Source organism: Pteropus alecto, unplaced genomic scaffold (assembly GCF_000325575.1).
Source record: "Pteropus alecto unplaced genomic scaffold, ASM32557v1 scaffold87, whole genome shotgun sequence".
NCBI classification, from domain to species: Eukaryota; Metazoa; Chordata; class Mammalia; order Chiroptera; family Pteropodidae; genus Pteropus; species Pteropus alecto.
In genome coordinates, this window is record NW_006443225.1 from 14,999,786 (window position 1) to 15,012,213 (window position 12,428).

A 12,428-nucleotide genomic window follows, 5' to 3' on the forward strand; every position below is an offset into this window, starting at 1 on the left:
AGAAACTTATTGTGCATTTGGTATGTCTTACCTGTCTTATTTTTTAAGACTTTCTCAATTCCATCATTTAAAATACATAGCTGAGAATTTTTTAAAGTCACCTATGACTTTTTTCTTGAGATAAGTCAAAGCCCATAGACGATTAGAAAGATGGAAAAATAGATGAGACACACAAACAGATGGTTAAAACTGATGTGTGGCTGCAGATCTGATTATTAATCGAAGACCTATGAGTTTGGGGAGCTGAATCAGTTCCCTGAACTTTGTTTCTTTCTTTTTCTAAAAGTACTTACTATAGAAAAAGAAATCAACCATAAACAAAAGTAAAGAGCACCCCACGAACCCCATGAAGCCATGCCTCAGCTTCAACAACTGTCAGCTCACGGCCAGTCTTGCTTCATCTGCACTCTCTTCCAGTTCCCCAACTCCTGGATGAATTTAAAGTAAATCCGACTGCTATATCATTTCATCGATAAACATTTTAGTATGAATCTCCAAAAGGTAAGGACTCTTTTAAAAAACATTACCATAGCACGACTGTCATACCTAAAAAGGGTTAACAATAATTCCTTACTACCATCGAAACATCAGCTGGTATTCATATTTTCCGTTTTTTAATTTAATAGTTTGTTGGAATTTTAGACACTGATTATTTCTGGGTCGACTTATAAAACAGGTCTTCGGTTAAGTTAAATTTAAGATTTTACCTTAATATAGGACTCAACCAAGAAATCTGTACTTCACAGCCGCAGGCCGGGCTTCCTCCAGCAAGCACTGCGTTTAGCTTCTCTCTCCCTGCATTCCTCCCTCTCTGCCCTGTCTCCTAGGGCTACATCTCACCTTCCCATGGCGCGCATGCGTGCACAAACACATAAACACACTCACGCGCGTGTATGTACAAACACACACACACACCCACGATGGGGGAGAAGCTTTAAAATTTGCTGATTGTATGAAAATGAATGCTCGATATAAAAATGAAAATTGTAATACAGCAGAGAAACGGGCTACACGAGTCTCAAGAAAACTAGCCTTAAGAATGATCAAATTTGTAATTAATGACAAGTATCAAAACTTGAAGCGGAATACCTTCCAATACCTAAATATTATACATATGTAAATGTACATGTACATATAAATATGTATATGTATGTGTATGTGTGTGTAGGCCTAAAAAGAATACTTAACTGTGCGTATTTGAAATGAAATGTCCTACTCCAAAGTTTCTGAAAAATTTCACGTCCATCACACCTCGCTCAAAATACCTTGAGGAGCAGAGACACAGTTACGCGACTGGCCTCAGGAGAAAGGAAGCGACCCGGGGTCGGGCTGTCCTTCCTCCGCGGCTCTGGTCTGCCTCCTAACCGTCTGTCTGCAGCCTCTCCCCCTCGCAGCTAACACACAGACGCCGACAGAGTTTCTTCTAGAACACAGACCCAACGTGCCATGTCTTCCTTAAAAATGGTCCACTGTTAACCACTGTCTGCAGAATCAAGTTCAAAGTTCTAAAAGTGACAATCAAGGGTAATTACAACCTAACCCCAGCCTACTCTTCCAGCCTGTACCCCATGACTTTTTCCCAGCCCAGCCCCCTCAGTGCGCTGGCTATGGAGGAATCATCCACCCCCCGAAAATGTCTTCTCCGTGCCTCTGTGGTTTTGTTTGTGTTGCATTCTCTGCCTAAAACACAATATTTCTTATTTATCCAACACATAATAAGACATAAAGATAAGGAAGAAGGCATGAACTTTGCTCTCAAGGAGCTCACAGCCTAATGGGAAATGCAGAGAAATAAACAAATTTTAACAGAAGTATGGTAAGTACAGTCATATTCATGTGTACTGGTTTCGTAGTGGCAGAAAGGAGGGCGTACTTAATTTTCTTATGGCTACGAGACTATTAGTCAGCGCTCGGAAATACAACATGCAAAATTCATGGAGAAAGGAGGGTCCGATCATGACTTTAGAACCCTCCGAATTAAATACAAAGAATGAATATGTAGCCACGGATAGCCAAATTCGAGAGCTCAACCCCTTACAGGCGAGGCTTATGACAGATTGTAAGCTCCAACGCAAATACAACTGGTTTACTTTAAGGAGTCTTTGTTACCAAATAAACGCATTATCGGTGGGAACCGAAGTTGAAGTGTAGGGTGGTGGCAAAGGGAGGCCAAGCATCTTGACTCACACACGGAGAGACTGAGCAATTACTTCCAACAAACTATGAAGCACATTAAACGACAGACTCATAAAAGGAAGAAGTTCGATGTGACGCTGAAAAGCAAATCTATCACCATAAACTTAAGACTATGCCATACCTGCTGCTAAGTCACTCTGTCATTTAAGTAATTAAAATATTTTTAAAGAGTCTAGTTATGAAAAGTATGATAAAAAGTATAATACAATTATATATATATTTAAAAACCAACATCCATGTACCCACCTCCCAGGATAAGAAATAGAACATGGCTAGTATCTTGAAAATCTGTGGAAGCCACCTCCCCAGTTGCCTCTCATTCCCTTCCTGAGTGGTGACGACACTTGTTTTTTGTGATAATCATTCCTTTGCTTTTCTTTATGACTTTATTATCTTCGTTCCACTACCTAACCGACTCCTGCGTCTAGTTTTGGAAAACAGCTCAGCAAGCACAAACCTAGCGACCCCAGGACAGAGCGACTCCGCTGACACCGGATGGGAGGCCAGGAGAAGACAAGTCAGCAGGGGCCTCGCCTGGCTCCAGGTCCTTCGGGGCTGCACAGGGGCCTCCCCTGGAGAAGATGGAGGGCAGCCAGGCGCGTCCTGAGAAACAGAGGTCTTCCTGCCTCTGGGCCACTGTCATGGCCATAGTGCTAAGAACTGGACATCTGGCAGGACCGTGGTGCGGGCTCTCTCTAGCTTCTGTTTTTTCATTGTGGCAAAATAGACATAATTTACCATTTTAAAGTGTACGCCCAGACCCTAGTAACCAGCACTATACTTTCTGGCTTTACGACACAGGTACCTCATCACAAGTGTCTGTCTTTTTTTGGCTGATTTATTTCACTTAGTGTAATGTCCTCAAGGTTCATCCATGTCGTAGATGAATGTGTCGGAATTTCCCTCCTTCTTAAGGCTGAATCATATCCCATTATGTGTGTATGCCACATCTTGTTTATCAGTTCATCTGTCGATGAACACTCGGGCTGCTCCCACATTCTGCCTACCGTAAACGATGCTGCTATGAACGTGGGCATACAAATAACTCTTTGAATCCCTGCTTTCAACTCTTTTCGGTTTATGTCCAGAAGTGAAGTTGCTGGACCATATGGCAATGCTGCGTTTACTTTTTTGAGGAACTGTGCCATTCATTTCACATTCTCACCAACAGCGCGCAAGGGTTCCAATTTCTCTACACCCTTGCCAACACTTATTATTTTCTATATTTTTGATAGTAGCCATCCTAATGGGTGTGAAGTTTGTTTGTTTGTTTGAAGTTTAAGGTATACAGCATGGTGGTTTGATTTACACATACTGTGAAACGATTATCCCAATAGGGTTAGTTAACATCCATCATCTTATACAGATACAATAAAAGGAAAAGAAAAAAAATTCTCCTTATAATGAGAACCCTCCAGATCTACTCTTAACAACTTCCCCGCATGTCGCACGGCAGTGTTTGCTGTCGCCGTCATGCTATACTTCGCATCTCCTGATTTATTTTACGATGGGAAGCTCGTGCCTCGGGACCCCCTCTCCCGTTTCGCCCACCTCCCAAAGCCCCTCCCCTCTCCAACTGCCAATCTGGATCTACGCGTTTCATTATGTTTGTTCCTTTTTTAAAATTCCACGTATAAGAGAAATCACACAGTATTTGTCTGACTTAGTTTACTTAGCATCTTACATAAATTGTTGAATTTATGGCATAAAGCTGTTCATAATAGTCCCTTATTATCCTTTTAATGTTCTGCAGTGACGTTCTCTCTCGTTCCTGCAGTGGAAATTTGTGATTTTGTTTTCTCTTTTGTCTTGACCACCAGTCTGGCTAGAGGTTTATCGATTTTACTGATCTTAAAGAATCAGGTATTGGTTTTACTGGTTTTCTTTATTCTTTCTCTGTTTACTATTTCATTGATTTCTGCTTTAATCTTTGTCATTTCCTTTCTTCTGCTTACTTTTTTTTTTCTCCTGCTTACTTTGGGTTCGTTTGCTCTTCTTTTTTTTTTTTTTTGGTTTATTGAGGTGGAAGCTGAGGTCACTGATCTGAGACCTTTCTTCTCTAATACAATCATTTAGTGCTATACATTTCCCTATAATGCTGCCTTAGCCACGCTCACAGCTTTTAACAAGTTGTACTTTCCATTGTCATTCAATTTAAAATATCATTTCCTTTGTGATGTCTTCTCTGACCCATCCATTATTTAGAAGTGTGCTTTTTACCTTCCAAATATTGGAGATTTCCCACATATTATTCTGCTACGGATTTTGTAATTTAACCCCATTGTGGTAGAGAACATAGTTTGTATAACACGAATCCCTTTAAATTTATTGAGGCTTGTGTTATGGCCCAGAATACGGTCTGTATAGGCAAATGTTTCGTGTGTACTTGAAAAGAAAGTGTATAATGTTCGGTGGAGAGCTCTGTAAATGTCCCTTGGGTCAGCTGGTTGATAGTATCTTGCTGATTTTCTCTCTAGTTGTTCTCTCGATTATTGAGTGACAGGTGCTGAAGTCTCTGACTATCCCTGTAGGTCTGTCCATTTCTCCGTGCAGCTCTATCAGTTTTTGCTTCATATATTTTGAAGCTTTGTTAACAGGTGCATAAACATTTAGGACCGTGTCCTCTTGATAAATTGGTCTTTTTATTATTATGAAACGATCTTCTTAAGGCTTGGTAATATGCTTTGTTCTGAAATCTACTGCCTCGTATCACTCTAGCTCCTTCGGCCTCCTTTTTATTTTTTTATTGTTTTTGAGTGCAAAGAACAGACAGCCATGTACACAGAAGAATCATCTCTATAAAATATCTGACAAAATTCTCCCTAACATTAAACATTAACAAGCCTGAGCGGTTAAAAAGATGATCTCTAGGGCAGTGCAGGGCGTCTTCAGACTGGCGGCGTCGGCATCACTTGGAGACTTATTAGAGACGCACGTTTTCAGGCTCCACTCCGGACCTACTGAATCAGGATTTCCAGGATGGGACCTAGAAGTCTGTGTTCTAACAAGCGCACCTGGGAACTGTGAGGCACGCCGAAGTTTGAGAGTCCGGGCCTAGAGTCCCTTCTAGCTTCTAATTCTACGAATAAGTATTTGGGTTGAAATAAACCAAAAAATGCTTCTGTGAGGGTGAAGGGAACTAAAACTTTCTCTGGTTAGAAGAGTATTTTTGCAACCCTACCTCTATGTGTTGACCAAACAAAGGCCCATTTTCATCCTAGTTATATAATAATAATACTCCAGATTAACATGTAATAACAGATTAAATAACTCCACGAAAAACTAAAATCTGTTTTAAATCATCTCTATTTCAGGAAGATGGGGAAACATTCTTTGCTTTGAGTTTTCAGCTGTGATTTATAAAGGTAGGACATACTGCTTGTGGAAACATTATAATGAATTTTCACCGCATGGGATGACGGAGGCTTGGGGAATGAATCAAGCTGAGTACAATTCAAAAATTCCCTCCACTTAAAACAACTCTATAGGGCAAAGCTTTTGTTTTCTTTTAGGTCTAGTGCGGTAGGTGGGCCACCTTCTGAGTGAAGCCTCCCTACTGTGCAGTTCGTCTGTGTATATGTCGCCTTTTGAGTGCTATTCCCCACACCGGTGGGGTTCTCTTTCCTTTGACTTAAATGTACTTTTATACCTGGAGAGCTTCTTTTTTGTTACCCGGCGCTAGCAAAATGATGTATACCATTTTTAAAGCTCCCCTTAGATGTGGAGCTGCACTCGGTTCTTTACAAATATTATCTCATCTCATCCCCATAATAACCCTGCCAGGCAGGTATTACACTCCTCGTTACAGACGGGTAGACCAGGTGGCCTGTGGACACACAGCCGGGGAGTCTGGGGGATGAGCTGGCAGATTATTCCCTGACTCCAAATCCTGAAGAATTCCCACTGGGGCCACCATAGCTGCTAGTTATAACTTCGAAACATAAAGAACAAAGAAAGAAAAAGACTTGTGATGTAAATAAAAAGCCCCCTCCCCTTTTTTTAGTCCAAAAATTTAATAGACATTTGAACAGTAAACAAGTTGGCCGATTTCAGCACAAAGGATATATTTCTAAGTATGAAAGGAATTAAAACGAAGAAGAATGTCCTCGCCTTGGCACTTTGCAAACTGACTACATGCAAACACACACCCTCACACAGGCACCCGAAGCCGAGAAGGCTCTTTTAAGAAACAGTGACAGAAGTTATTTCTGTATCGTCACCTTTCACTTACTACAGACTGGACTAGATATTTGTATTAAATGCATTTAAGTTTTATTTTTAACAAAAGTACTTTATGTGAGTCATAAGCTATGTAAACTACTTAAGAGAATCTTTGTATAGTCAGAAAGATCAAGAATCACGAATTGTGGTATAGAAACTTTATCATATAGCAATAATTGGAAATTGCAGTATTTTTACATTTAGTTCATTAACTGATTTGAACCACTCCCTAGGTAAAACTTAAGGCCTTCGTTTTTGAGATCGCATGAAGGAATTAGATTCAAATTAAAGCACAGATGCGCTTTAGCCAACTACGATGGCTTAATTGGTGGTTTTCTCTACAAACACTGGTAAACAGAGCTCCCATAACCTCTCTAATTTCCTTGTGTCAGAACCAAAAATAATATTTAATATTTGCTTTGTACCTTACACGACAACATTTTTTTAAAAAGCCCATGCACAGTGTTATCAGTGGTCAGCAAAAGAATCTGAAAGTCTAAAACAACAGGCTCTTTAGAGGGTAGAGAGGTTGGTCTTCCCTCTCTGGTCTCTATTTCTATAAGTATAGAAAGTGACTTATAGAAAAAGTGTTTTCGACATGCCGATAAAAGATTAACATAACATTAAGGAAGAAGGCTGTAAAATAAAACCAAAAAGCACATCCACGAGAACTTGAAGAAATTGGGGCGGCGGGCAGGAGGAGGGGGGGAGAAAACAAAAACCTCACAAATTGTCTAGGCAACCATGAGCAACCACTGACTTGGTCTGTTATAATCTCAAATGAACTTCTCTCAAAATATGTGATTTACATGTGACCATTTACCAGCTCTCATCTACGATTTCCAAGGCGATCGGTGTGAAGCTTAATGAATTTTCTCGATGTTGAGTTTTTAAACCTTTGAAATCTTATATTTCAGTAATGTCCTATTAACATTGAAAGCTGCACGATCTACGGAAAATTCAATCTCTTCTGATGATTAAATTTCAGTAATTGAACATAAAAACATTTAGAACAAGAAGAGCTGAATAAATGAACTGTCAGCATATATTACAACATTACAGTGTTGCTTAGGTAAGAAAATGCTCCTTGAAGAAGTTGGCACCGCGAGCAGCCAATTGGAAAAGCAGAGGAAGTAAGCTATCGCCGAAATAATGAGCAGGAATTCCATTAAGGCTCCAGTCCAGGTATGTGAAGGAGGTGTGACTGACATGCAGGACTTGGAGATTAACTGTGCGGGGCACTGGGAGGCCGGGCCTACATGCATCTAACGAAACGCTATATTTGGTATCGGACTTTGACTGAAGTGTTTACAGAGTCGTTGCTCTTGCTAGGTCTTTTCTTTCAAAGGTTAAGGATTTTGTTTCAGCCATGGTGTCGGCAAGGGAGCATTTTCACGAGGAAAAGGAAAATACAGTCATGCCCAGAATTCGTTTCATATTAAGATGTGATTAGTGTTCACTTTGAGTGTCGACGACAATTTAAAAAGCTACATTTCACACAAAGACAGGGATGACAATGACCATGAGCTCATCAAGTCTCTATGTTCCTATCAGTAGGTCCCTTTGGATGCTGTTAATAAATGGTAAGATTTTAGAAGCCAGCATAATGACATGATATAAAAACAATTTTAAAAATGTGACACTGATGAGCATGGGAGTATGGAACAAGCCATTGTTTTGAAGCTGTGTCTGGAATTGCTGCAGAGCATCAGAATCTAGTTCAAGTCAACATAATATTCTTGAAATGTTCAAAGACAAGGGTCAGTTCTGAATATATAGTTCTAGTGCAAATGATTATATAATGGAAAAAGTTGGTTGGGTGTGTTTGGACATTCTGTCTTTAAAACATTCTTTCTGGAATACGAGTGTAGCCCTGGAGATGTAGCACAGTGGAACTTATACATGGCTGGCTTTTTGTTGACATGAATTCTAATACAGTGAGGGTTAAATGATGGTTTAGCAAACCTGTCTACTACATAGAATAAAAGTGTGTCATTTGCAAAGCAGATACGAGTCCCGTGTACCAACACTTGAGTTACAGGACAGGATCTGCTCTGCATTCGATAAAATGACCAACCTGTGACTTCTTTTCTGCTACCAGCTCACTGTATGACCTCGATAAATTGCTCCGCTCTCTGTGGCAATCAACGGGAAATGGGTTGATTGCCATAGAGAGCGGAGCGATTTATCGAGGTCATTACAGTGAAAACTCGCCGGTGGCACTTGTAGCTGCAGCGTTGACTCCAAGATAACTTGCGGATAACCATCCTAACTTGACCCCCAAAGTTTGCTACGAAATATCTCACTTTATTATTATTTTCACATCACTCTAGTACATCTACAGTCTTTGGAAACAAATGACATCATTCTATTTATAGCATTCTGTTTTTAGTAGTGGTATTTCCATTTACAAAATATAGTGATTCTCGATCGCCGAAAATGTCAAATCCTAGGAAACGAAGCATTTCTGCGAGTGATAAATTAACGCTGGCGGCGAGCTGCACTTTTTTTCTAAACAGGAAAAGGGTTAAAAACTCAAACTGAGCGCAATGGAGGTTAATTTAATTACGTATAAAGTTTTCTCTAGCAAAATAAGCACTGACAACTGGCCCTGACGGGGGTAAAAGAAATAACCATAAGGTATTTACTTTTTCCATACCTTACTAATTATTTAGTAATTTTACATCATAATTACACTGCGTCTTTCTTCTAGGACCAAATTCAGATGGACACGTTCTAATCTCAGGAGCAAAAGGAAGAAGCGTGGCAGCCGGCACTGCCAGAACCATCCCCGCTACGTGAGCTCATGATGCACTTAGTCCTCCAGGCCAGCGACTATGACAGGCAATTAAAAAAAGATTTTTTTTCAAAGCTGTTTTGCTTATTCTTTTAGAGAAATCCATCCCTACACTTTTAAAATAATCTTTTGTCCTAAGATTATCAATTTAATGTAATATCTGTGCATTGACTCTCTTCCAGGCGCCATTCTGCTCCCCAGGTTATACACGGTTCCCAAGCAGAGCCGGAGGACACGCGGCATGAGGGGCGAGACTTGACCACCCCACCGAGGGACGAGAAATGGGTGTGGGTAAGGGTGGCCTCTGCGCTGGGATTTCAAGAACCAACCAGCGATAACTCTGAAAGAGAAAGACAGCGAGAAGGCCGTCCGGAATGAGGAAAAAGCAAAACCAAAGAGCCAGGAAAACCCGTGGAGAATTAGGGGGTTTGGCCAACGCCGAAGACGATGTGTGGGACCCGAGGAGGAGAGGCTGAGGATCCGAGACCCTTTGGGTCTCGGAATCTTCTCTGAAGGAGACAGAGGGGAAGATGGGGGCGGGGTCTCTTTCTCCAAACAACTAACCCGAAACCGTCAATGAGCACACAATACACTGCATTTTCTCCTACTGTTGTGCTGAGGTCAGTGAGCACAGGAGCCACGCGTTTCAGCTGCTGAGGCCCCAGGGCCTGCCATTAGCCAGCGCTCACGTTTTCATAAATCAGTAAGTAAATGAACACACAGCTAAACTGATTAAAGGTAACTGTGAAATTTAAAATTTTACTATTAGTGTATCACTTCGTGCACATAAATTCCTATGTAATTTATTTCAAATAAACGAGCACTTCGATAATCTGATAGAGTTTTCTTAATTCATATTACTTCCTTTCTAGGTTATTCAAAATATCACAAAGCAGAGAAATATCAGCATGTTTTATATGCAAGGAGTTGATGTCACGAACTTGTCCTAGATGCTGGTTTTGCATATTATCAACTAGCTATAAGTATAAAAAGCAAAATGGTTATTCTATCAACATGGCATCTAATTTTAGAAAATCCTTTTTCTACCAGTTTTTCCGGAAAAAGGATCTATTCTTCATAGCCACTTTTAAAAGGGTGTTTTAATAAAATAAAAGAAAATCTCTAATAATAGCCACAGAAAACCATATCTAATATTTCAAAATTTTTCCTTCTCACTGGCCATCGAACTCATGAACCGGTGGAGGTGGTTGACCACAGTGAGCTCTTTTCTGCCAACCTGCGGCTCATTGGAGCAAGGAAGTATTTCAGTGGGGCCATGACCTAGGAACGCTCTTGTTCATCGGGCCGCCAAGGCTATCTGTAGGTCACTTAAGAACATGATGCGAAGATCTTCCTTTCGCAAGGATGCTCCAGAAATTACTTCTGGGAAGGGCTCTGGGACGCAGGGCCTGTTAACTCAGGCGGGTGTTTGGCCAATGTGTCTGGACTCACGGAAGAGGGGGACCCTGGTGTTTCCTTCCCCAAAAGAAAGCCTGTAACGGTCACCAGAAATTAATAAGGGGGTGAAGGGATGGCTTGTGAATTTTCTACGATAACAGAAGAGGCTCCCAAACAGAGCAGTGGTTATGGATACGGCATTTACTCTACTCCTCTTTCGCATAAACACACAAGAGGGCCCGTCTACTTGATAAAGAGGGTGACAGGAGACCTTCTGATTTGTTTGTTTGTCTAATGTCCAACTCCTGCCTGAGTCTGCTGCACTCCGCCAGCTGAAAAGGAACACTTTTCTCGCAAACTGCCCACATGTGCATCCTGGCACATCTTAAGAGTTTTACACATAGCTGTACAGGGCAACACTGTGGCGCCGACATCAAGGCTGAACAATGTTTTAAATGATTCCTGGGACAAATGAGCTCTATTTAAATCAACAACTGAGACGGCAAAAGAAAACTGAAATTTGGGATCCAAGAAAAGAAAAGTGAAACTCCATTTAAAAACCAGAATATAAATTCTCACTAGGTACGACCTATAACAAAAATTAATTCATGTTTCATAATGAATCACAACCTATATTAACTGATTACGATGAAGTAGTTGAGAGAATCATAATTCTGAATTACGATTCTGAAACCTAAATTTTCTTACGTAACTATCTGGAAAAAAATCAGTTTACTATAAACAGAAAACATTCTGGGTGGTTCAAATATTTCACTCAGGCAAAATAGTTTCACCTTTGTGGCATACAGTTCGCATGTTAGGGAATATGTGTGAATGGATGAAAAATTTGCCACAGACACTTTTTGTCCCGTGAAAGCACAACAGGGCAATGTAAGTAAGTGTGCCCTTCTATAAAGTATAAACTTTAAAATTACCTTTATGAGTAAATATAATTTCAAATCCTAAATGACAGGACTAAAATCAGAAACCAATGTATTTCTATATCTTTTCTGTATTTTTACAGTGCTTTTGACAGCATCTTTTCATCCCGGTGTGAACGCTGAAGATAAAAATATATTCGCGTTTCCTATTTAGAAGACCAAATTCATCATAAAATCGCTTTTGATTACAGAGAACCCAGCATTTATGTCTCCGCTAGTCCAAGGAAATAAAGCTGTAATAAAGGAAATAAAGCTGTAATAAATTGCCCCGAAGCAAAGGTAAAATGACCACCCAATTAAGCCATAACTTTAAAAATCACCTTGAGATTAAATTGGGAAGGAATATGAGGAAAGGGTAATTAAAGATCAGTCTTAAATTTGAGGTCTCCTCATTGACAATGAAAGATTCAGCTACTTAGACTGTTTTTTACTATTTCTTTTATGAATTGCTTTTAACAGTATTTCATCCCTCATCAGAGGAAATAAGCAATCCTCTTAAAGAGAGGGAAGGAGGGAGGAAGGGAGGGGAGAGAGAGGGGCGGGGAGAGCAAAGAAAAAGATGTATCAGGCTATCAAAATTTCTAAGGAAAATAAACTGATCAAGATTGATCTGGCTTTCTCAGAAGTTCACCATTCCAAATGTCCACCTAAGTGTCATATGGGAAGAAAACCATAAAGCTTCTATAATACAATGCTTAATAATGTGTTGTGGGGCCTAGAGTTTAATAACAGCAGCGTATTGTAAAATGCATTTAATAAATAAATAAATGCATTATTGTAAAATGCATCTTTTCTAAAAAAAAAAATCTGTTTCGGAGAACAGTTTTGTCTATTGATGCTTAAGGGATTTTCTAGAATCGTTTTCAAGAAAAGAT

The 12,428-nt window shown here is 40.1% G+C and overlaps 1 protein-coding gene across 3 annotated transcripts in view; it reads right to left on the reverse strand.

Moving 5' to 3' along the window:
• The window catches only part of STAU2 (staufen double-stranded RNA binding protein 2), a 220,864-nt gene that overhangs the window by 46,205 nt on the left and 162,231 nt on the right, over nt 1-12,428 (reverse strand). The gene's annotated exons all lie outside the window — the stretch shown is intronic.